The following is a 25091-nucleotide window of genomic DNA, read 5'->3' as shown; positions in this document are numbered from 1 at the left end:
ATATAGCATCTCATCCTCCCCAGCACTTCTCAAAAGTCATTTCCTAAAACCGTAAAACTGTAAAACCCTCCTTTTTCACAGAAAATCAGAAATAGTTTATATAGTCAAATAATTTATGGAAATATTGTGTGCTATGTTCCACTTTATACAGTAACATTTCAAAGAGTCTGAGAGGTCAGGTATAAGGGAAACTATTTCATTATATTTCAGCAATATGATCTACTTCATTAAGAATAGGAATAGTTATTTTTCTTTTTTTTTTTTTGTTAATTTTTTTTTTACGTTTTATTTATTTTTGAGACAGAGAGAGACAGAGCATGAATGGGGGAGGGGCAGAGAGAGAGGGAGGCACAGAATTCGAAGCAGGCTCCGGGCTCTGAGCCATCAGCCCAGAGCCCGATGCGGGGCTCGAACTCACGGACCGCGAGATCGTGACCTGAGCTGAAGTCGGCCGCTTAACCAACTGAGCCACCCGGGCGCCCCGGAATAGTTATTTTTCAATAGTCGATAAGATTTATTGGACCATCCATTGGGAAATGTATCATTGCTTGTTTTATTTCACATAATAATGAGCTTAAAAAAAGTATGTACTTATTGTTTTTACTATATTCCAGCATGATATGCTGTCCAATTTTTCACTTTATTCATTAGTTTTATCTGTCAAATCATTAATTAGTTATAGCCATTCATTGACTTGGCAAATATTTATTGATGAACTTCTCTCAGACACTGTTTTAGGCACTAAGGCTATATCGGCAAAAATCCCGATTCTGTAGATTTGCCTTTCTATAAGTATTGAGAAAACAATAAGCAAACAAATATTAATGATTACACAATATGTTGCTTGATAATTATTGTGAAGAAAAAGTTTTAAAGGGAACTCAGAATTGTGGTGATTTCGAGTTTAAGTAGTGTGATGAACAGTAAGGAAGGTGAGGTAGATAGAATGAGTCATGTTGGTATTGGAGAGATGCGTTTCTTGAACAGAGGGAACAAAAAGTGCAGGTGCCTGGAGCTAAGTACATGCCTGGTCCATTCAAAGAATACCAAAAAGACCAGAAAGCTAGAAATGAATGGGTAAAGAAAAATAGAAGATAAGGTCAACTATGCAACAGGAATCTTTAAGGATTTTACAGGACAATGTAAGCATATGGGTTTTTACTTTAGGTGAATTGAAAGGCCACTAGAGGGTTATGAGCAGAGGAGCAAGAAGATCTGACTTATATTTTATCAGAATTATTTTAACTGCTGTATTGGGACTAGATTGAAGGGGACAGGGGGTCAATGCACAGAAAAAAACAGAGAGACCACTTCACATGCTTCTACGCTAATTAAGGTGAGAGAGGATGATGGCTTGGGCAAGATTACAGTGGTGGAGGTCGTGGGGCAGGGTCAATTCTGCATTTATTCTGAAGATATATTTAACAAGATTTCCTAAAAGAATTAAGAGTTACTTGAAGGTTTAAGGCCTTAAATAATTGGAAAGATAGAATTGTAATTTTCTAGGTTGTAGAGCACATTTTAGCGGGGAAGATAAGGGCCTCAGTTTTTAACTTGTGAAGTTTGACAGGATAACACTCAGTAGCATTGAGTAATACTGAGTTGAATATAAGGTCTGGATTGTAAGATAGGTATACATACTAAGAATCTTCATTATAGCAATTATATTGAAATGAATGGGATTTCATGAGATCTCTAAGGGTGTTCAAATAAAGAGAAGAAATTTAAGGGCAAAATCTTAGTCTTGGGCTATTCCAGTATTCAAGGGTCCAAATATAAGATGGAATCCATAAAGCACACTGAGAAAGAAAAGCCATTTAGAGAAGAGGAAATCCATGAGATTAATGAGTATTTAAAACCTTTTGAAGGAAGTATTTCACAGAGGAAAAAGTAATGAAACTTCTGATATTATAATTGCATTTCTCAATATTGTCCTTTTATTTTCAGTATTTTTTAGTCTCACTATTCTTATTCACAGCATTTTACAACCACGTTGTGTTTAATTACTAATTTAAATATAATTGAGGACCTGCTATGTGTGACATATTAACATCTACCCATTATAGATATTATCCTAGGAATGAAACGTTTGGATATCTTATAGTGTATCTAAACAGATACCTTTATATTGCATTAAAATAAGTGCTGTGAGATTCAGAAACTTGAGTTCTGCATGGAAAAGGAAGGTGAAAGAAAGTGTGAGAAAATGCACCAAAAATTAGATGTTGCTTCAGAGTCTTAAACATTTTGAATTTTTCAAAGAAGTAGGAAAGACTGGCAAGATTCCAGGTGGAGCAAAGAGTGACAAAATAGATTTTGGAAGCCTGAGAGACCATAGCACATTTTGGAAGAGTAGGTATATCTTGACAAAGCTGGGGTTCAAGGACATCACAAGATAGGTACAAAAATTGAACTAAGAAACAAGAGTCATGAAAATGTGTTTTTGAAACTCTGTAAGTTATGAGAATCATTAAAGAAATTCATGTAATAAAATAGAGTGTGTTTGTATTGGTAGCATTTGGGAATTAAACTGGTAGTAGGTAAGATGGGTTACTGAATTATTGTAGTAGCTCAGACAAGAATTTCTCGAGACTACATACAAGCAGAGGGATTAGGTATCTGGAGAGGGATAAGCATATATTATAAAACTTTTGTTAATGTTTATTCATTTTTGAGAGAGAGAGAGAGAGAGAGAGAGAGAACATGAGCAGGGGAGGGACACGGAGAGAGGGAGACACAGAATCTAAAGCAGGCTCCAGGCTCTGAGCTGTCAGCACAGAGCCTGATGCAGGGTTCGACCCACGAACCATGAGATCATGACCTGCACCAAAGTCTCAGACGTTTAACTGACTGAGCCACCCAGGCACCCCATAGGATGAGTATATATATTATATATTATATGAAGCAGAATGAGCATGATTTAGTGACTTTTAATGGAAAATGTATCTACAAGATTATCAGGTCTTTATTACTGAGAAGTAATACAAAGAAGGAAAGGCTCCTGCGTGTACACATATTTGTTTTGTAAACAGAGCTCCAGGAAAAAAGATTAAATATTACAAAAATATGACTTTGGGTCTATGGGGCATGCAGAAAATAAAAATAAAACAAAATAGAAGTTTAGGATTTAAATGAAAAATTCTCACTGGAGATATGGAATGTGACACCATCAATATATGGGGGATATTTGAAACAGAACAGCATAGATCACTCAAAGGAACATTTAAAGTGACATAAGAAAATTCAATAAAACACAGGGTAAAACACTGAGGAGTGGTAGAATAGAAAGGCAGAATAGTACAGGAGGAAGGAGAGGAACAGGGAGATAATTGTATAATAGCACCAAGGGAAGGTTGTATTTCCAAAATTAAAGAATAGTCATAGGCTTAAATATTCCCAAAAAATCCAGAGCCAAGATAAGAATAGGAAAAAATGGCCACAGAGTTTTGAAATTAGGAGGAGTCCTTGTCACTTGGGAAATTCGTGAAATAATTGCTTCACATTATTGATACTGTCTGTTAATAAATATTAAATAAACATGTTCTTACATAGTTGCTGAGAACTTAATAACAATTATATGTGACTTATGAGACTATTTCAAGCCTGACAGTTTTAAAAATCTTAGTCACCACAGTTGCAGAAATTTAGACTGCCAAAGCTCTGGAAAGTTTGGTTACATTGGGATATTACTGAAAGACATATTTACAGTTTTCTGTTTCTTGTTTTTTGTTTTTTTTGGTTTTTTTTTTTTTTTTTTTTTTTTTTTTGGAAAATTAAGCTGTTACCTCAAGTGAATACTACGTTGTACATTGTTGTTGAACTGGCAGTGTGAATAACTCTTTCCTTGTTAACTAGAGTCAATCTGATGTAATGTTAAAATGTTCATAATTGTTATTTCACCATTTAAATTTTTTCTTAAAATATTACATGACTCAATGTAAAGAAGGCACATCTAAAACAACCTGAAACATCGTAAACTTATGTAGAGTAAAAGCTAATCATCTTAACAAACTGTCTATCCTGCATTCCGTTCTCTGTACCCCGTCACTGGCTAACAGCAGATACGACTGGTCGTTTGTTCCTACAGATCTCTAAGAACATATCTATTATCACTACCCAATAGAATTTTCTGAGGTGATAGAAATATTCTATCCAATACAATTGACAATACAAGAGACAATAGCCACATGTACCTTGTAAGCACTTGAAATGTGACTCACGTGACTTTTTAAATTTTATTTAATTTGAATTAATTTGAATCTGAATGGCTGCATATGGCTAGTGGGTAGCAATGATTAATTTGCTAACACTTTGAGGTTTTATTATATATCAGGCACTAAGAAATGTAGGTTTATTAATCCATTTAGTTTTCACAACAAATATATCAGATAGGTATTGTTATTATCTCCACTTTAGAGATGAGGAATGGATATAAAAGATTATATAAGTGATTTAATAACAGCACCGGTAATCAATTCTGTAGTGTGCATCCCACACTCACTAGTACCAGTCACCAGGCTACGTGATTGGTGCTAGCCCACCAGTCTAGTGCTAGCACTAATGATTTATACTGGTTATAGTCAGCAGTCACAGCTGCCCAATAGGCACCAATACACCAATAGGGTGTATTATGTTACCACCCCCAGTTTTCAGGTTAAAAAAATAGGCTTGGAGGAGATTAAGTAACTCGCTGAAAGTCATAGTACATTGTGGACACCAGACAGAATAGCCTGTCTGACCTCCATATTTGTTCTTTTCACTTACCAAAAATTAATGCTTTCCTGACCAGAAGCAAAAGGAGAGTCAGTTTCTGGCTGGGTCAAGATAATCACAAACACGTTTTCTTGGACGGCCTTTCATCATTTCCCTATCCCCAACAATAAGGAAAACACCTTGGCTTTCAAAAAACTTCCCTCTGCTCCCTTTTCCCCCTCCTACCAAACAAAGTGAGATAATTTTGCCTTTTAATAAATTCCATAAATAGCCTTAATATTTTAAAGAGTGTATCCTTTTACACAACAAAAAATTCCTAGAAAAGTGAAAGAAAGGCTATTTGAGTTGGTTAAGTGATCAGAGCTCAGTCCTTGTATCTATTAGAGCAGCTTTGCCTCACCTGCTTCTCCTTTGTTTATCACCACACCTGCCTTCAGCTGGCAGAGCGGATTAATTCTACTTTAGAAGAGATGTCTCCACTTTGCACTGAGAAGGGAAATGTTTCATAATCTATGTAAGAGATTTGGCCATATTACTCCACTGACATTCTCAGTCTTCCTGACTAAATATCGCTCTTATCATAACTTTTGGCAGAGCTGTGAGTTACAGACTTGGTATTTTAATGTGAAGTTTTCTTCAATGGCTTAATAGATGACATTTTATAAACTTAAAAAAAATTGCCTTCACGCGCTAATCTTGAATCACTAAAAATATGTAATCATTCCACTTAAAATCTAAATGTAGTGCCTTAAAAATGCCATATATTGTGATTTGTTGTCATAATTCTAAAATTCACTGAGATCAAGTCATGATTTATTAGAGCTGAACTCATTTCTTCTCTTAGTTATCATTTTTTTAAAAATATTTGATTGATTGACCATATTGTTATTTAGGCTCTGACTAAGCATGGGGGAATATTGTGTATGAGACATTAATCAGGAAATTATGCATTGCTTTCACAACTGGACTTTACTTTGTAATATTGTATTAGCTCTTCACAGGCAAATTATTTTAGGTAATTACCTCATTTTTCAGTGGCCATTTGATGGATAGAAGTTTCATCCAGATTCTTTTGTGTAATTTAAAATCTTGTGACGATTTGTTTTTCTCGTTCATAAAAAGTCCAGTTTCAATAGTTATACATCAGACTCATGAGGCCAGTTGGAGAAAACCCAGTTGGTTGTAGATCTCATTCTCCCAGATTCTTTCAACCCTCACTCAACCTAGCAATTTGAGCAAGTGTTACAAAAAAAAAAAAATTAAAATGGTGTATCTCTCTATATCTAAAACTAAAACTGTGCCCATGATTTGTATTTTTGTATCATTGAAGTAAAAGCTGAGATTAGGTTTTAGCCCATGGATAGAGCACATTGCATAATTAGGATTCTTTGTCTTTCTAACCAGTTCAATTAGCAAAGTTTCTGTTATTTTCTATAAAGAAAAATGTAGGCTTCAAGCATCTGAATTTTCCACTTTACAAATGCATGTCTCTTTTCAGTAGTCTTAATATTAAGTAGTTTAGCTGATATGAAAAAGAGTATAGCTTTAATTAATATTGTAATATGGCAAAAAACATGTGGATAGACTACTCTTATGCATGTCATAATTGTAGTTGTCAAGCACATACAATGTATTAGCAGACCTCTCACCCAGCATTTTATTATATATATTTATGTATGTGAACTGCCTAGTATATTCAGACCATTCTTTCCCCATATTTTTAATCTGGGATGTCATATAATCATGACTGTTTGTTGTGATCTTGTCTATTCAGAAACATGCTGCTGTAAAATAGCTTCTCCATAAATGTCAAGTAATGTAAAATTGAATGCCTATATTTAAATAGATTTTAACAGATAATAAAACTCTTGAGATTAAAATGGTTTCATTCAGGGAGGTAGAAAATTCTTTCCACAGTGTGCAATTTATGTGTCATGTTATGTAAAATACAATTTTAAAAATACTTTTTCAAAAAGCACAAATGAAAAGTATCTATTGAATAAAAAAAGGGAAGGCAGTGTTCTCATTGCAGGTCTAGTTGAAAATGTGAAATATAATGACAAGGTATAAACTTCTATTTTCTAAACATTGCTTTGACTAAATCTGCTTCTTGCTAATTCCTTTGGGGGTTATTCCAGAGATTCAAGCTATCAAAACAGATTTTTTACTCACAACCTAACCTTTCTTTATTTAAGACAAAACAAAGGAATTAGAGAATTTTGACACACTATTAGATGAAGCGTAAGAGAAAATTGCTTTTCCATTTACAGGTATGCATTTGGCACTTTATCTCTGAACACCCAGTATATCACAGCTTACAATTGGTTTACCAGCACAAAAGACGTATCTTGTCTCTTGAAAGACCAGTTACTGACAGCCTTTCACTCACTAAATATTAAAATGGACATGCAAAATTAGATGTCTGATAAATAGTGTATTCTTAGGAAGATGATTGTTTGGACTAATAAATATTCAGCAGTCTCTAGAATGGGTTGGAGGTAGGAAAGGGAGAGGTACAAATCCCAATTAGGTTGCCAAGGTAGTTTATGCATGAAGGGAAACAGATCTCACAAGGAGAGGAGTGTCAGATGGATTCCAAAAAGGAGCCATATATGAGCAATGACAGCCCTCAACCAAATCAAATCGCAGCTAACCAAGGGCACATCTAAGTCAAAGATGGGTTTACTGAAATGTTGCAAAGAGGAATAGTGTACACAGTGGGCTGTGGGATATCTGATAAAAGGGTGTTAGGAGGATTTTATGTGAAGATTTGAGCTTATTTTAGGTGATTTGGGGAAGGGTTCAAGGAGATGGAGATAATTCCTAGGAAATCTTATTTTATTTATTTATTTTTTTTTTAATTTTTTTTAACGTTTATTTATTTTTGAGACAGAGAGGGACAGAGCATGAACAGGTGAGGAGCAGAGAGAGAGGGAGACACAGAATCTGAAACAGGCTCCAGGCTCTGAGCTGTCAGCACAGAGCCCGAGGCGGGGCTCGAACTCACGGACCGTGAGATCATGACCTGAGCCGAAGTCGGATGCCTAACCGACCGAGCCACCCAGTCACCCCTAGTAAATCTTATTTTAAAAGCAGGAGATATGAAGCAATCCTAAAAGTATAATTGGTACAGAAGCAGCACAATCACTAATATAAGCATGGGTAAGGAGATAGTAGGTTATTTTTGTTGAACACTGTTCTACTTTTATCTGTTTCAGACATGATTATGGAGGTTTTCTGTTTTGTTTTGTTTTTCTTGATTCATCATAGTCAGCCAGTGCCTGGTCTGAACTTCAGTAGAACACCCAGCCTCATTGACAGCACCAAAATAGCCTCTGAGCCATCAGGGCTGCCTTTCCTTTCTCAAACACGGTACAGAGACACAGTTGATGTTAGAAAAGATCTGTTTGTATATGCGGGGCTGGGGGATTGTATTGAGAGAAAATAGGAGTCAACATTTTAAAAATATGTATAGTGGGATAAATTTTTATGTTTGTTATTTTCTGAATTCTAAGAGATTGTAGCATTTGTGTCCATTTACCAGATGCAGCAGCTAGTGGTGGGAATCAATTTGGAAATCTGCTTGAGGCACACAGATTATAAAAGGAAAGGCTGGGTTTTGCACTATGATCCTTCAGCTGCTGAAATATATAGTTTTTCTGTTTCAACAATATAAGGAACATGTGTTTCAAGTAGAATTGGAAGTAAGTGGTGATGTCATGGGCAGAATTTGGCAGTGCAGTATGTAAATTGATTTGGAAGTAAAAGAAGCTGAGTTTCTTTTTAAATATGTTAAGTTTGAAGCCATGCTGGAATATCATGTAAGTATCCACTTATCCACGGTTAACTTTACTTTTATGTTTTTTTGTGTGTGTGAGAAAAAAGGAGCAAGTATCAAAAATATACAACTCAGTAACTTATGACAAAGTTGCCGCTTGGTAACCACCAAGGAAGTTAAAGAACTGAAGCATTGCCCACATCCCCAAATTTCCCTTCAAAGCCCCTCCTAATTGTTACCTGCTTTCTCACAAACAACTGTAGCTGATATTTTGATACTAATGATGATAATTTCCTTGCTTTTCTTTGTATTTTACCACTTGAACTTGTGTCCATATATGTTAGTTTTTTCTTTGTGTTTTATATAAATGAAAGCAAAGAGACTTTAACTTTAGTCTTCTTGTCTATTTTGTTCAAAATTATGATTGTGAGAGTCACCATATTTGATTTGTGTAGCTGTGATTTGCTCAGTTTCATTGCTGTGTGGTAAATGATTTTATAATTTTTCCTTCTTTTTTAACATTTTTAATATTTGTTTTAACATTGTTCTGTTGATAGACTTTTGAGTTATTTACAGATTTGGGCTTTACACATGTTCATATTTTTTTGACATATATATACTATCTGTTCAGTAGGAATGCAGTTGCTGAATCCAATGATGTATCTATCTTCAAACTTAGTAAATGATACCCATCTGTTTTCCAAAGTAGGTTGTACCAGTTTACACTCTCAATGTATGAAAGATTCCTTTCTTCAGATACTTGGCATCATTGACTTTTAAATTTTGGTATTTCTGGGGAGTTATATTAATAAAACTGTCATGGGTTTTAGCAATAGTAGTGTTTTTATACTTTACATGCCTTTGTTACGACAGTTTAATACCTTTTGAATGTTTATTGGCCATTTGAATACTGTCTTTTGTTAATTATCTTGACAATTTGTGGGTTGGTGGGGCTTCGTTTCCTTATGATATATAGGATTTATTTGTCTATTCTGGATATGAGCCTGTTTTCCCACAGTGTAGCTTCTTTTTCACATCTTTAATGAGATCTTTTGATGAATGGAAAGTCATTATTTTAATATAGTCCTTTATAACTCTTTCTTGGATTAGAACTTTTTGGGTCCTATTTAAGAAATTTTACTAGTTTGAGTTCATGAAAATATTTTCCTAGATTATCATCCAAATGAACTTATTATTATTATTTTTTACCTTTCAGTATTTAATTAATCTAGAATTGGCTGTTGTATACAGTAGGAAATAAGTGTTGTTTTTTCTCTTCTTCCATTGTGATATCCAGGTGTCCCTGCCTATCACTTGAAAACATCTTTGTTATCCACTGCTCTGCTGTGTTATTTTGGCATAAGCTAAGGATCTATATATGTTTGGATCTTTTTCAGGGTTCTCTGTTCTATATCTGTGGTTTAAAATTGGGTTATTTTTCTAGCTTTAGACAGCTACGAATAAAGCTTATAGGAACATTCTTTTTCCAGTCTTTGAGGATATATGTTTTCTTTTCCCTAGGTAAATAAATACCTTCCTTAATTTCTCTCAGCAATGATTTCTAGATTTCATTGGACAGGTTTTGAACATTTTTGTTAATTTATCTCTAATATTTCTTCTTTCTGGTACTATTGTAAATGGTATATTTTAATGGTAATTTTTATTTGTTATAATTATTGTAAAATAATTTTTTGGCTTGTTATTTTCTTTTATTAAGTTGTATATTTATTTTCATTAAAATTCACCACATTTAGGGGCACCTAGGTCGCTCATTGGCTGAGTCTGACTCTTGATCTTAGCTCAGGTCTTGATCCCAGGGTCATGAGTTCAGGCCCCATACTTAAAAAAAAAAAAAAAAAAAAAAAAAAAAATCACCACTTTTAGAGTTTTATGATGTTAACAAGGGCATACAGCTGTGTAATCCACACCAAAATCAAATGAAACAGTCCCCCATCAGTCCAAAACTTCTCTTGTGCCCCTTTGTAATGAAACAATTTCTCCAACCTTAGTCCCTGGAACATACAACTTTTTCTTTTTTTCAGAATGCCATGTATATAGAATCATTTAGTGTGTGGTCTTTGACACTTAATGCTTTCATTTGGCATAATGTATTTGAGATTCATCCATGTTATTTCATGTATTAGTGATGCATTCTTTATTATTGCCATCTCGTATTATTTTATAGATCCATTCACATGTTGAAAAACATTTGGTTTGTTTATAATTGCTATAAACATTATTTCAGGTAAATTCCTAGTGGTGGAACTGAGGAATAAATGGTACACATAGAACACATTTTATTTATTTGTTTGTTTATTAAATGTCTATTTATTTTTGAGAGAGAGTGCAGAGAGCATGTGCGCAGGTGCGAGCAGCCCCATGTGCGCAGGGGCAGAGATTGGGGGACAGAGGATCCGAGGTGTGCTCTGTGCTGACGGTGGACAGCCAGACACAAGTCTCGAACTCATGAACTGCAAGATTATGACCTAAGCCAAAGTCAGATGCTTAACTGGCTGAGACACCCAGGCACCCCCTAGAACATGTTTTATAAGAAAACACCAAACTTTTCCCAAGTGCCTGTAACATTTTGTATTTTCACAAGCAGTGTATTAGAATTCTAGTTCCTCCATATCCTCAATGTGGTAAAGTCAGTGTACTTGTATATGTGCTTCATTTCTGTCTTAGTTTTACCCATTTCCAATATGTAGTGATGTCTCATCGTGGTTTTAATTGACATTTCCCGTATAACTCATAATGTTGAACGTGACTTTATGTGCTTATTTGCCATCCAACTATATTCCTTTTTAAAATTTTTTTTTAATGTTTATTTATTTTTTAGAGACACAGAGATAGAATGTGAGTTGGGGAAGGGCAGAGAGAGAAAGTGAGGCACAGAATCTGAAGCAGGCTTCAGGCTCTGAGCTGTCTCCACAGGACCCAATGTGGGACTCGAACTCATAAACTGTGATTGTGACCAGAGCCGAAGTCAGCTGCTTAACTGACTGAGCCATCCAGGTGCCTTTGCCATCCAAATATATTCCTTAGTGAAGTGTCTGTTCAAATTTTTCATTAAATTTTTAAATTTAGTTTCTTTTTTAATGTTGAATTTGGACATTTCTTGGCATATTTTGGATACAAGTCCTCTCTCAGATATGTGCTTGCAAATATTGTTTCCTAAACTACATTTATCTTTTACTGCCTATATAGTCTCTTTCAAAGAGCAGAAGTTCATAATTTTGATCAAGCCCAAATTATAAATTTTCATTTATGGATACTACTTTTTGAGTAGTGTCAAAACAATCTTTGCCTAACTCATGGTCACAAAAATTATATCATATATTGTCTTCTAGAAATTTTATAATTTTGAATTTTATATTAAGGTCTATGTTCATTTTGAGGTAATTTTTGCACTTAATATGAGGCATGAATTGATGTATTTTTTGTCATATTTCCAATTTTTTAAAAGCTCTTTTCTCCATTGCTTTGACTTGGCACCTTTGTTGAAAAATTAATTAATCACTTATGTGGGAGTACATTTTTGGTGAGTTTGATTAGAGGTATATCAATTTAATTGATCTTTTTTAAAAAAATACTTTTTGAAATTACAGAAAAGTAAATAATGGGGTAGATATTTCATAATATCTAAATATTGTCAAGACTCAGTGTTGTCAAGATGTCAGTTTTTCTTGATCTGTAGATTCAATGCAATCCCAATTAAATTCTCAGCAAGTTATTTTATGAGAATTGATTTTAAAGATCATATGGAGAGGAAAAAGACCTACAATAGCCAAGAAAATATTGAAGGAGAAGAACAAAGTTGGAGGACTGACACTACCTAACCTTAAGACTTATTATAAAGCTGCAGGAATCAAGAAAGTGTGATATTGGCAAAAGAACAGACAAATTGTTCAGTAGAGGACAATAGAGAACCCAGAAATCGGCCCACATAAATGTAATCAATTGATTTTTTGACAAAGGAGAAAAGGAAACATGAAGGAGCAAAGAAAGTGTTTTCAACAAATGGTGCTGCAACACCTCCATATCCATATGCAAAAAATAAAGATAAAAAAGAATCTAGACATAAACTTTACACTCTTTACAAAACACAACACTGTAAAACTCCTGAAAGATAACATAAGAGAAAATCTAAATGGTCTTGTGTATGGTGATGCCTTTTTAGATACAACACGGAAAGGACGATCCATGAAAGATATATTGATAATTTGGACTTTGTTAAAATTAAAAACTTCTCAGTGAAAAACAGTATCAAGAGAATCAGAAGACAAGACTGGGAGAAAACATGTCCAAAAGACACACCTGATAAAAACTCTTTTCCAAAATGTACAAAAACTCTTAAAACTCATCAATATGAAAACAATGAGCCAAAAAACATAAAACACTTCACCAAAGAAGGTACTCAGATTGAAAATAAACATGTAAACATATGTCTCACATAATATGTCATCATGGAAGTGCAAATTAAAACAATGTGAAATCACTGAATGCTCACTGTAATTCCCCAAATCCAGGCCACTGACAATAGTAAATGCTGGGGAGAATGTGGAGCATTAAGACCTCTCATACATTACTGGTGGTAATGCAAAACGGTATAGTCACTTTGGAAGAGAGTTTGGCAGTTTGTTAACAAAACTAAACATACTCTTACCGTATAATCCAGCACTTGCCCTCCTTGGTATTTACCCAAAGGAGTTGAAAACTAATGTTTACACAGAAACCTGCATACAGATGTTTGTAGCAACTTTATTTATGATTTCCAAAACTTAGAAGCAACCAACATGTCCTTCAGTAGGTGAATGGATAAATAAACTGGTACATCTAGACAATGGAATATTCATTAATGTTAAAAAAAAAATGAGCTATCAAGCCATGAAAAGACATGAGGAACCTTCAATATATATCACTCAGTGAAAGAAGACAATCTGAAAAGGCTATATGTACTATATAATCTGAAAAGGCTATATGTACTATATGATTCCAATCATATGACAATTTGGAAAGGTAAATCTGGAGACAATGAAAAGATCAGTGGTTGTTGAGATTGGGCGGAAGAGAGGATGAATTGGTGGAGCAGCAAAGGTTTTTAGGGCAGTGAAAATACTCTGTGTGCTGTTATAAGAATGGATATATGTCATTATAAATTTGTCCAAATTCATGGGACAACACCAAGAGTAAACCCTAAAGTAAACTGTGGGTGATTATGATGTATCAGGGTAGTTCATACTTGGAAAAAAAATGTACCATTAATGAGTGATATTAATAATGGGTAGGCTCTGCCTGTTTTGGGGTAGAGATTATATTGGGAACTCTTTACCTTCCAGCCAATTTTGTTAAAATTGCTCTAAAATAATAAAGAAAAGAAAGAGATAGCTTCTGTTCACATTGAGTTTCCTGCACAGCTTTCTGGTTTTACTGACTTTTGCACATATCTTTATTGTTTCCTTTTGGCTATTTGCTTTGGTGTTGGTTTTCTATTTTTTTTTTCTTTCTAATTTCATAAAGTGGAAGCACAGGTAATTAATTTGAAACTTCTGTTATTCGCTGATATAATCATTTAATGTGACAGTTCCTCTAAGGAATGCTTTAGCTGCATGCCATAACTTTTGATATATTGTGGTTCTATTTTTAATTGAATTTAAAATATTTTCTGGTATTCTTTGTATTTACTTTTGTGACTCATGGACTTATTTTTTACAAGTATGTTATACTATAAATTGTGCAATAAGGATGCATTTATTTGATGTAGTATAAACAATAGGATGCTTGAACTACGTAGAGGAGGACATTAACTATTATTAATCTGTTGAGTTAATCACAGAACCAACACTAAAAGTTACTTGTGTTAGTCACCTGAATCCTGGTACCATAGATTAGGAAGTTGTCTAAGAATTATGTAAATGTTAAATTTATGATGCCTAGTACCATTCTTTATAAATTTTAAATCCTTAAGTGCTTTTCTGTTTGGCCATCTCTTCCTCTCCTTCTTTTCCTTCTCCTTTTTGTCCTTCTACTTTTTCTTCCTTCTTCCTTATTCCTTCCTCTTCCTTCTTCATCTTTCTACCTCTTCCTCCTCCTCCTCCTCCCCCCCTCCTCCTCCTCCTCTTCTTCTTCTCCTTCTTCTCCTCCTTCTTCTCCTCCTTCTTCCCCTCCTCCTCCTCCTCCTCCTGTTCCTCCTTCTTCTGCCTCTTCTCCTCCTCCTCCTCCTCCTCCTCCTCCTCCTCCTCCTCCTCCTCCTCCTCCTCCTTCTTCTTCTTCTTCTTCTTCTTCTTCTTCTTCTTCTTCTTCTTCTTCTTCCCCAATTGCCAGAACTATGTACCACACTTTGATGCAGGGAGATAAGTTTCAAATATTTCATAAAAAGTAATATGTTCTTGAATAAATGCTTAAAAATGAAATTGACCTGTTTGGGTTATTTAAATCACACAAACAGGGACCCCTGGGTGGCTCAGTTGGTTAAGCTTCCAACTTCGGCTCAGGTCATGATCTCACAGCTTGTGAGTTCAAGCCCCATGTTGTGCTCTGTGCTGATAGCTCAGAGCCTGGAGCCTACTTCAGATCCTGTGTTTCCCTCAGTCTCTGCCCCTCCCCTGCTCATGCTTGATCTCTCCTTCAAAAATAAATAAGCATTAAAATTTTTGAAAAAAAAAATCACAAAAACAAAATTTAGAGGGAAAAATAATACCACTAGGAAATATTTTTCTTGAAATAGTTTCTTGGTGTGTTATTTTACAAAGCCATTAAACGTGGTGAGTTGTACAATGAGAGTGAGAATCACTTTTTTTTTCTTTTTTTAATGATTAGATGGAATTACTTGTGAACCCCTTTGATCTTTCATACTTGATCAAGAGATTGACAAACTTCTTGGTTGCTGTATAATTTTACATCCTATATAAATTCCTGTAAATGTCCTTGAGCTTTGTTGAGGACATGGTTAAGTTAGTTGGAAACAACTTGATCCTTTGGGGTCTTATTTTTCAACTTTGTTAGATGGGATAAGAACTACATTTCTTTTAGGATTAATCTTCTTTTCTACTGAGGCAAGACCCTTCATAATATTCTAATCAACATTCCTCAGATTGTGAGGTTTTCCACTGTAGCTGGATGGGAACAGCCACTATTCTTAATCCTAATGAATGTTGGGCATGGTTCCCTTTTTTTTTTTTTTTTTTTCCTGGCTGTGGGTAATACCTTGACAGGCATACACTGATCACCTGATTACTCCTAGGGGACACTAAAAAGATCTTCAGAGTTCTTTCTCTGTATATCTCTCTCCTCTCTACTCTGCCCTGCAAACTCTAGCCACCTTGGCTTCCCTAAATTTGTGATTCTGTTTCCTCAACTCAGGGAGACTTGACCATGGTCTCACTGGGTTTCCTTTTTGTGCATCCCAACCTAGTAATTTTCTCCACTTGAGGCAATCTTAGGGACTATCACATTTGTCTCTTCTCAGGAATCACTATAATTTTTTGTCAAATTGTTTTCCTAAGTGTCTGTGCCTCTCAATGTGTTTTTTAATAAAATTCATAAAATGTATGAAAATGCTCTACAAGGTACAAAGTTCTATGTAATCATTATATTTTGCTGTTATAGGAGATCAGTTAAAAGTTAGTGACTAAATGCTATACAGTATCTTAAATATTCCAACATTAGCATTGTAAATTATACATAAAAATTATATTTTAAAATAAAGAAATAATGGTGAATCCCAACTAATGAGATGGGTATACAGAAAATGAGGTTAATCTTGATGGTAAGAAAAATTACTTTGTGCTGTGGATTATTGTATACCACCTATTTGAAAATCATCTTAGAAGCTCAGGTTAGTTTATGCTGCATAAACTATGTCATAACTACCCTATTTCTTTTCATCAACTTATTATTTTTCTGTTTATTTTATTGTGATACGGACAACTGTGATGGTATCTTTTCTGTTTTTTTTTCTCATTAGAAATAGATACCTGCTGAGAAAAAAATGCCACGTCTCAGTTTTTGCTTACTTGAAGAATACTGTTGTTGTTTTGTTTTGTTTTGTTTTTAACATAATGTAAAGAGCTCTTGAATGTCTTTCTTCTTATCTTGCAGGTATATGAAGTCTGGCAGTAAGACCCGCAGTAATTTTCCTTAAGGTAGGGACAAGTTCATTCTTTGTATTTCCATTTGTTCAGCATTACCTATACAAAGCACAATGAAGAGCTTCTGAGAAAGTTGACCTTATCAAAATGTAAATTATAGGGAAAAAAACCCACTCACTTTGAGACAAGCTTTTCAAAGACAATTAGATGTATACCCTCTCCAACACTTTCTTTGGTGTCCTCTTAAATCATAAAGTACTAAGATTTTTGAATAAGTGAAAGTTCATTCTTTCATCTTTCCATATTTAGGTGCTTAATGAGTAGATGTTAATACAAAAAAATAAAAAATTGATTTTAATAGAAAAATAGTGCAAATTATATGGTATACTTGCTTAATGTTAGATGGTTCATAAAGATATTCTTAATAAAGCCCATGAAAACAATAATAGAAAGAATAGCATTCTAAGACAGTTTTGAACAGCCTCATATTATTCATCTTGGGGCATGTAATAAGTGAGAATGTGAGTAGGAAGTAGAGTAAATTTAAGGAGTCCTAATTCAAAATATAGATAGATGAATTGAAATTGAAGAGGAAGGTGGTTTTAGGTAGACATGTTTTTATGTTTTATGCCAGAGCTGTGCATCTCTCATTCAGATTTGGATAGGTAAGGGCTAATGGGTACAAATAACGAGACATGCTGAGTGCACAGAACTGAAAGTTGATATTGAATGAGCACATCCAAATCATGTGGGTTGTTTCTATTCAAGTCCAGAGCAATTGGTTATTCTGTTTATTCATGAAATTAAACTATATAGGGTGTGGGACTGTTAGTTTTTTGACTATGTTGACTAGATTTTTTAAACTGATTAAGATAGTCCTGGTAGATGATACAACACACTAAGTTGCTTTAGTATTTGCATAATGGTAAAATATTTCCTTTTTGTATTTGTTTTTATATGTAGCTAATTAAATGCCAAGTAAATCAAGTAAAATAATCGCCCTTTAGAAAATTGAAAATAAAATTTGAAGAGCTCTCAAAGCATTAAACTAAATATCCAAGGGCTATGGTGAGAAGCTGCATGAAACAGCATATTTAAATAGGTACAGATTGTCCTATCAATGTCTCTTATAAACCATATATCTCAGTATAGTGGGTATTATACATCTGTGCAATAATAGGTAAATGGTAGAAATGGATTACAAAAATTGTAGCACCTTTTTATTTAAATTGACAAACTTTTTTATTTCTTTATAATCCTCTTGGATAAGTTATTAAAATTTGTTCTTAAGATAGATGGATTAAAAATATGTGACTAGGAGATGAAGATTTCAATCTAAATTATAATTATTTCCTACATCTGTTCTGATACATTTAGAATGGTTTGTGCTTGTAAATTAGGTGTTAATGAAATAAAAATGTTGTAACCATGTGGAACATCAGAATTGCAATTGACTGAAGAAGATTCTGTAAATTCTCCAAGGATGTTCTCCTGCAATGAAAGCTCTCGTGAGCAACACACTATACACAAATTATGCCTTTATACACTTAACTATTAAATTTAAAGTAAATACCTAAAAATTGCCAAAGGGAAGCATTAGAAAGAACTGCCTTTTAAAGACAGGCATTCTACTTTTATTTGTGTTTACTTTGTTTCTAAGCCAGTCAGCTGCACATTGTATAGAAGGCATAGGGTTTTACAACCTTCTAATCCAAGAGAAATGTGCTGAGCCATCCTTAGAAGACGAGCTAGTAGTGGTCATGGTCAGTCTTCCTTGCCTGTCATTCTTCTTACTTCCCTAAACACACTCTCTGGACTGTTTTCATGCAATAAATTCTAGTTAGGCTGACTAGACGATATTGCAGTTACATTTTTGTTCATCCAGATACTTAATTCAATAAAATGTATATCTAAATGAGATATATTTTCATCACATAGATGAAATTAATTAAACCCATATTGACATCATCCCAGAGAAAGTCTTCCCACACAGTCATTTTGCTGTTAGTTTTATTAAATTAGTGGGGAATATTAGTAATCAGATTCTTTTTAAGTTTATTTATGTATTTTGAGAGAGAGAAAAACGTGCACATGAATATATGAGTGGGGGAGGGCAGAGAGAGGGAGAGAGAGAATTCCAAGCAAGCTCCGTGCTGTTAGCGTGGAGTCCGACAGGGGGCTTGATCTCACAAACCATAAGATCATGACCTGAGCCGAAATCAAGAGTTGGACACTTGACTGACTGAACCACCCAGGCACCCTTTGAAATCAGAATTTAAAGGAATATGCATTTATAATACTTGGAAAATTGTAATTAAATATTATAAAATTATTTTATAAATCCCTAAAGTTTAATTCCAATTTTGTTTTCATTATATTCAAAAACATCTAACAGTGTTATGTGGATTTTTTTAATGCTCTAATCTTTTTAACTGAAGGTTGCTTATTAAAATCAGAAGACTAAACTTGGGGAAAAAAAGAAAAAACTTATGAAAGAGTTTACACTTACAAGATAATTTATTTTACCAAAGACAATTTATTTTCAAAATTATGCCTATAGTCAAAATTCCAAAATTACGTGTTTAGATTTATTTAGATGCAGCACCAATATAATTTGGGATTATTAGAAATTTTGAAGAGTCTTTCTTGAACTTCACTCCAAGTTGTGATGTGTGCAGCTTTGCAAACAAAACATCCTGTATAACCAGTTTAAATGAAAATAAAATGTTTTCAGAGATGCATCCATTAAGACAGAATTGTAACTAATACTCATCGTGATTCATGAGTTATTTTATAAGCAGTTTTCTCCAGTGGAGTGAACACTTCCAAGTGCATCTGAGTTTACTGCTGGACTTGTCTTTGTTCTTATGTTCTTATTTTCTTATGTGCTTTACATATCATTTGTTTCTTTTTTTTCTTTAATTTTTCAACGTTTATTCATTTTTGAGAGAGAGAGAGCATGAGCGGGGAGGGGCTGAGAGAGAAGGAGACACAGAATCTGAAGCAGGCTCCAGGCTCTGAGCTGTCAGCACAGAGCCCGACACAGGGATCCAACCCACTAACCTGAGTCCAAGTCAAACGCTTAACAGACTGAGCCACTAAGGCACCCTTTCATTTGTGTCTCTTTTTGAAGAGAGCAAACATGTATTAATATTTTCAAAAGTATGTCTTCAAATAACTCTCTTTGTTAGATGGACACATTTTTTTTAAATGTTACATGTTTCAATTTATCTGCATTCTATTGAAAAAAATGAAAAACAAAGGAAAAAAGAAAAAGAGTTCAAAAGTAATTATTGAATAATAAATTAAATATTGATGTGTGGAAAGTTATCCAAATGGGAAAAAGAAATAAAGACAACACTTATGGCAATGTTTGCTTAATTGATTGTTACTTTTTTTCTTCTGAAATATAGAAACTCATTTGGTGATTGGTGATCTTTGTCAAACCCTTAAAGCTAAATGGTAGGATTTCAAATTATATTTTCCAACCTTAAAGTAATTTTAAAAGTGTTAATTTACACGTTTTTTGTTTTTCTTTAAGCTTATTCAAGGCATACTCTATATATCAAGTATATGTAAAAATCAGTGATCACTTGGGACACCTGGGTGGCTCAGTGGGTGAAGCCTCCAACTTCGGCTCAGTTCATGATCTTGCAGTTTGCGAATTTGAGCCCTAAGTCTGGCTCTGTGCTGACAGTTTGAAGTCTGGAGCCTGCTTTGGATTCTGTGTCTCCCTTTCTGACTGCCCCTCTTCTGCTCCTTCTCTGTCTCTCTCAGTTTCTCAAAAATAAATAAACGTTTAAAAAAAAAAGTCTGTTAAGAAATTAATGATAGCTAGAATAAAGGATATTTATTTTGTCCCTTCTTTTTAAGAATTGCTAACAAAAAATTTGCATTGCAAACTAAAAATTGGCACAAATATTTATTTTCTGACCACTTTGGGTCCTACCAAACAACAAAAATGCATTTATTGGCTTAGTTGAGGGTTCTACATATGTAGCTCAATATTCAAATTGCCTTTTACTGTAAGGATAAATCTTATTTCTCCCTTTCATATTTTATTGTTGTTGTTTTGTTTTGTTTTGTTTTTTTGTTTTAGAATATGAATCTAAAGTTGAGTAGCTATAGTAAGAACAATTCATAACTTTCGAGAAGTTCTTGCCCTAAATATTGGAAACCATACTTCATGATCAACTTATCAAAGCCACTAAAAACAAATTTATTTCACCCTAAAGTATTTACAGTCATTATATTTTCTTAAATATATTAGAGCATGAGAGATAATAAAAGCTGTAAGTTTTGAAGCATATAGACCAACTAATGCCCATTGGCTTTCTTTCTCATCAATAATTGCTAACCTGACATGTAATTCAGGTTTTGTTATTTGGTACACATTTCTTTTATCTGGGCAATTCTTCCAGGTATTACCGATGGCTAATAGATAGTTTTCAGAAATTTTTGCATGCAAATAAAATCAGTCATTTAATCCAAAAAATGACTAACATGCTTTTGCTTTTAAATTGTTTGGTTAAAATATATTTGAGCTTAGAATCAATCATTTGCCCTTAAAATTGAAAATGATTCCAATTGAACAGATAACTGGAAAATTCTGGGCACTATAGCCACATCATTCACATATATCCTTCTCCAAAAAAATAACTCAGTAAAAGAAAAAGCAAAAGACCTTATCTTTGAAGATTTACTCTTTTAATTTATGCTTATTTACCATATATGAAATTATCATACCCTTTCATTTTTCATTAAAATTCAGGATTCTTATTACTTAAGAGTTTTACTGTGTTTTCAAGGTTGATTTGAACAAAATGCAGTTTTTGTGGTTCATCTACATGTAGCATTTCCAGAGAGCCATCTGAGATTTACTTCTTCAAGAAAGTTTAACAATGGTAATATAAAAAGAAGGACACTCAAACAACAAAAAACGAACAAAAAACGCTTTAAACCAGTACAGAAATACCTTATCAAGTGTGCTATCAGTATCCCAAGTATTATTATGAAAATGGCTCTTAAAAATGTATTAGATTAACAATTCACTGTGAAAGGTTCTTGAAAGACTCTTTTAATTTAGTATGCCACAATGATGAAATTTATACTTAATCATTTTTTATAAGTAAATATTAAACAATGATTTAACTGGCTGATTCCAAGCAAATCATTTAGTATATCTTACATTATTATTATTTATTTTTGTCAGAGTAATGGGAGTTTTTGTATAAAATTAATCTTTGAAAAACTGTGTTCTGCAACATTTAAGAAACATTGTCTTCTCTATGTGTGTTTTAATTTTACAGAGAGTGAACAACAACTAATAGGCATTAGTCAAAACAAGTGAAAGTTATGAGTACTGAAGCAGAAATTACCGAAATCTCATGATGCAAATATAAGGGCATCTCGATTTGAAAGGGAAGTTAAATTAATAGTAGTAGTTGTAGTAATAGTAGTAACGAAAAGTAGAACTGAAAGAAAATAATTTGTCTGGATACAGCATTAACTTCCAATTTGAGATGACTGTCTATAATTTCTTAAAGTCTTCCAAAGAGATTTTGTACGTGCCCCTATATCTTGTTGTAGTCTTTCATGATAAAAATTTCTCCAAAAATTTAATCTGAGTTTCTTTTTTTTCTCAATGTAGATTCACCTTTTTTTTTTTTTTTTTTTTTTTTTGCTTGTTCTTTCTTCCATATGGCTGAGAAACTGTGTCTTTGATATAGTAGAGAAACATTCATGTTCTTGCAGATGGATTTCTGCTGTTCTTCCGAATTATTTAAATGGGCATTATAGTATTTTCCTCTTCTATCTTATTTTTTTCTAGATAGTTACTTTTTCTCTAGATAGTTACTTTTTAAAATAAATACATGTAAACATATATATAATTTTAGAAAATTCTAATAGCATCCAAATTACAAGCAAGTTATATTTCCACTGTGTATTTATTAGATTGATATTTGGACCTTAGAATATATTGATTATAAAATCAGTGTTATAAATGGGTTATTTTTCCAGATTATATTGCAAAATGAAAGAGTTCATATTCATATTTTTAAAAATGTAGATAAAACGTTTTATTTTTCTTCCAAGCATTAAATGGAATGTTTAGATTCAGTTATAAAAATATATCATTAATGTTAAATTGAGCTTAGAGTCAATCATTTACCCTTAAAATTGAAAATGATTCTAATTGAACAGATGACTGAAAAATTCTGAGCACTATAGCCACATCATTCACATATATGTTTCTCAAAAAAACAATTCATTAAAAAAAATGAGTTAACAAAACTTCATAAGATTTTAGTGAATGAAGTAAGAATGTAAACATGTACAATCCGGATACTTTTCACTTTGCACGGCTGCCCTGCCATTGACTACTCTGGGGGTTTTCCTACTCTGGGTCCTATTAAGACATTTGAAAACTTTGAAAAACAAAATCATGATTTCAGGCCTTCGATTTGTCTTCATGTTTATAATTTGTTGTCCGAGAGAGAAACTTTGATGAATGTACTATAGATTCTCCAATGGTAGACCATTAAAAATTCTCAGTACTCATAATTTCATTCCACACATGTACAGAAGAAGGATCTCTTTGCAAAGACATTTAGTTTTGCTCTGTTGAAAGACTACGATGATTCTTTCATTTTGTTCATTTCCTTAAGGGAAGATGAGTGTCAGACATAATATCCTATGGTGAAATCAGCATCTGTTGGTTTTTCTCTTTCTTTGTGAAGTACTTTGTCCAGGTTCCAAAACTCTTGTATCATTTATAAGATCCACACTGAGCCCATGTGAGAAGTTTTTTAAAAAGTGATAGTAATTTCATTCCTGTAATAATAAATGTATTTGTCAAACAAAAGAAGTCATGGAATCAGGCCAGATAATTTTGCCATATATTATTATTGTTGTTACTGCTTTTATTTCTATTATTTTAATTGTATAATCCACAATAAGTCTTTTGTATTCCTGATATTAGATTTGGGATATCATACATTATGGATGAAAGTATTTTTCTTCAAACCACACTCATAATAATAGCTCATCCTTCAGTGAAACCTTTCTGAACATTTGGTATTCTGGGTTGTTGTTTGATCATTTGTAGTCACTTTTAGGTTATTTTTTCCTCCTATAATATTACTAATATTCCTAAAATGGTTTGGCTGACAGTTTTAGGTGATGAGAATTTCAGAACAGGCTACAGTCTTTTTTCTGCATGTTCTATACCCATGAGCACTCTGTTTCTGTCTATTCTTATTTGGGCAATAGCTTTTCTTCCTGCTCCTTGACACTGTTTCACAGTTCATCATTTACAACTTTACCATGGAAATTCTCCCTTTCATAGGCAATGTTTATTACGTTTCTTCTTGTGGGATTGCATTTTTGTCTGATATAAAATTAAACAAATAAAAATAAAAAAATAAAAGTAAATAAGTACAAATTCAAGAAACTTAAAAATTAGTGACCAAATAAAGCTAAATATGCTATTTAATAGAAATTAATGTAATATAAAATTAAAAGTATATTTAATATTTACATATTATAGAAAGAAAAATAAAACAAAGAAATATTTGAAATATTTTTTTATTCATGCATTGCTGTCAGAAAAATTCTAGTTTAGTCTTGTAAATATATTACTCTTAAAGAAATCATTGCCAATATATGATTTATGAAGTAATATCTAAGCAACAAGGTATACAGCTATAATGTCATAAATGGCATATACAAACTGAAATGCAAACTATACAAACTAAAATGTACAAACACATATTTTAGGAGAGAAAACTTTACAAATATTTTAATGGTAAGACTCTATTACTTATTTCAAGTTTTGAAAATGATTAAATGATTATAAATTCTACTGTTTATAAACTAAAAAGAATCTATGTTATTATATAAATGGCCAAGAAAATACAGTCCTTTTCTAGTTTCTTTTCTACTTTGCCTCAAACTTTTGGAGTAACTCAGTGCTTATTTCTGTGTTTCTGGTTATGGTTTTGTTTTAGCCAATCTCTTTTAGTCAGTGTCTCATCATGACTTCTGAGCAAGGCCTGTTTATTACATTGCCAGACTTGACCTGTCTCATGATTTTAAGATTGTGTCTTCAACTCAACACGTCTTCGTGGGTGCCATCTTCATTCATGTGTCTTGTAAGTTCTATTTGAAGAATAGAGCTGCCTATTTTGATCCATATCCATGGCTCTCATCCTGGTCCAAATGAGCGCCCTCTTTCTTCTGGCAAGAGCCCTTTGACCTGCTTGCTTCTACTGTTACCCCTTTACATCTTTGTACTTGTTCTTCTTGTTGCAAGAACGTTCTTACACTGCCTCTGCCCTTCAATCTCACCCTTAAGTGGGATGATGGTAGAAACTGATGAGGTTTTGGGGGTGATGGGGGGTTTTTGTGGAGTCCGGAGCTGACAGTCAAGAAAGAATTCTAGAAGACATCTATGGTGCAAAAAGGTGATTTTATTAAAGTAAGAGTACAGGATTGGCAGGCACGAAGAG

Source organism: Panthera tigris, chromosome A1 (assembly GCF_018350195.1).
Source record: "Panthera tigris isolate Pti1 chromosome A1, P.tigris_Pti1_mat1.1, whole genome shotgun sequence".
Lineage (NCBI taxonomy): Eukaryota > Metazoa > Chordata > Mammalia > Carnivora > Felidae > Panthera > Panthera tigris.
Note: the sequence above shows the minus strand (reverse complement) of the source record.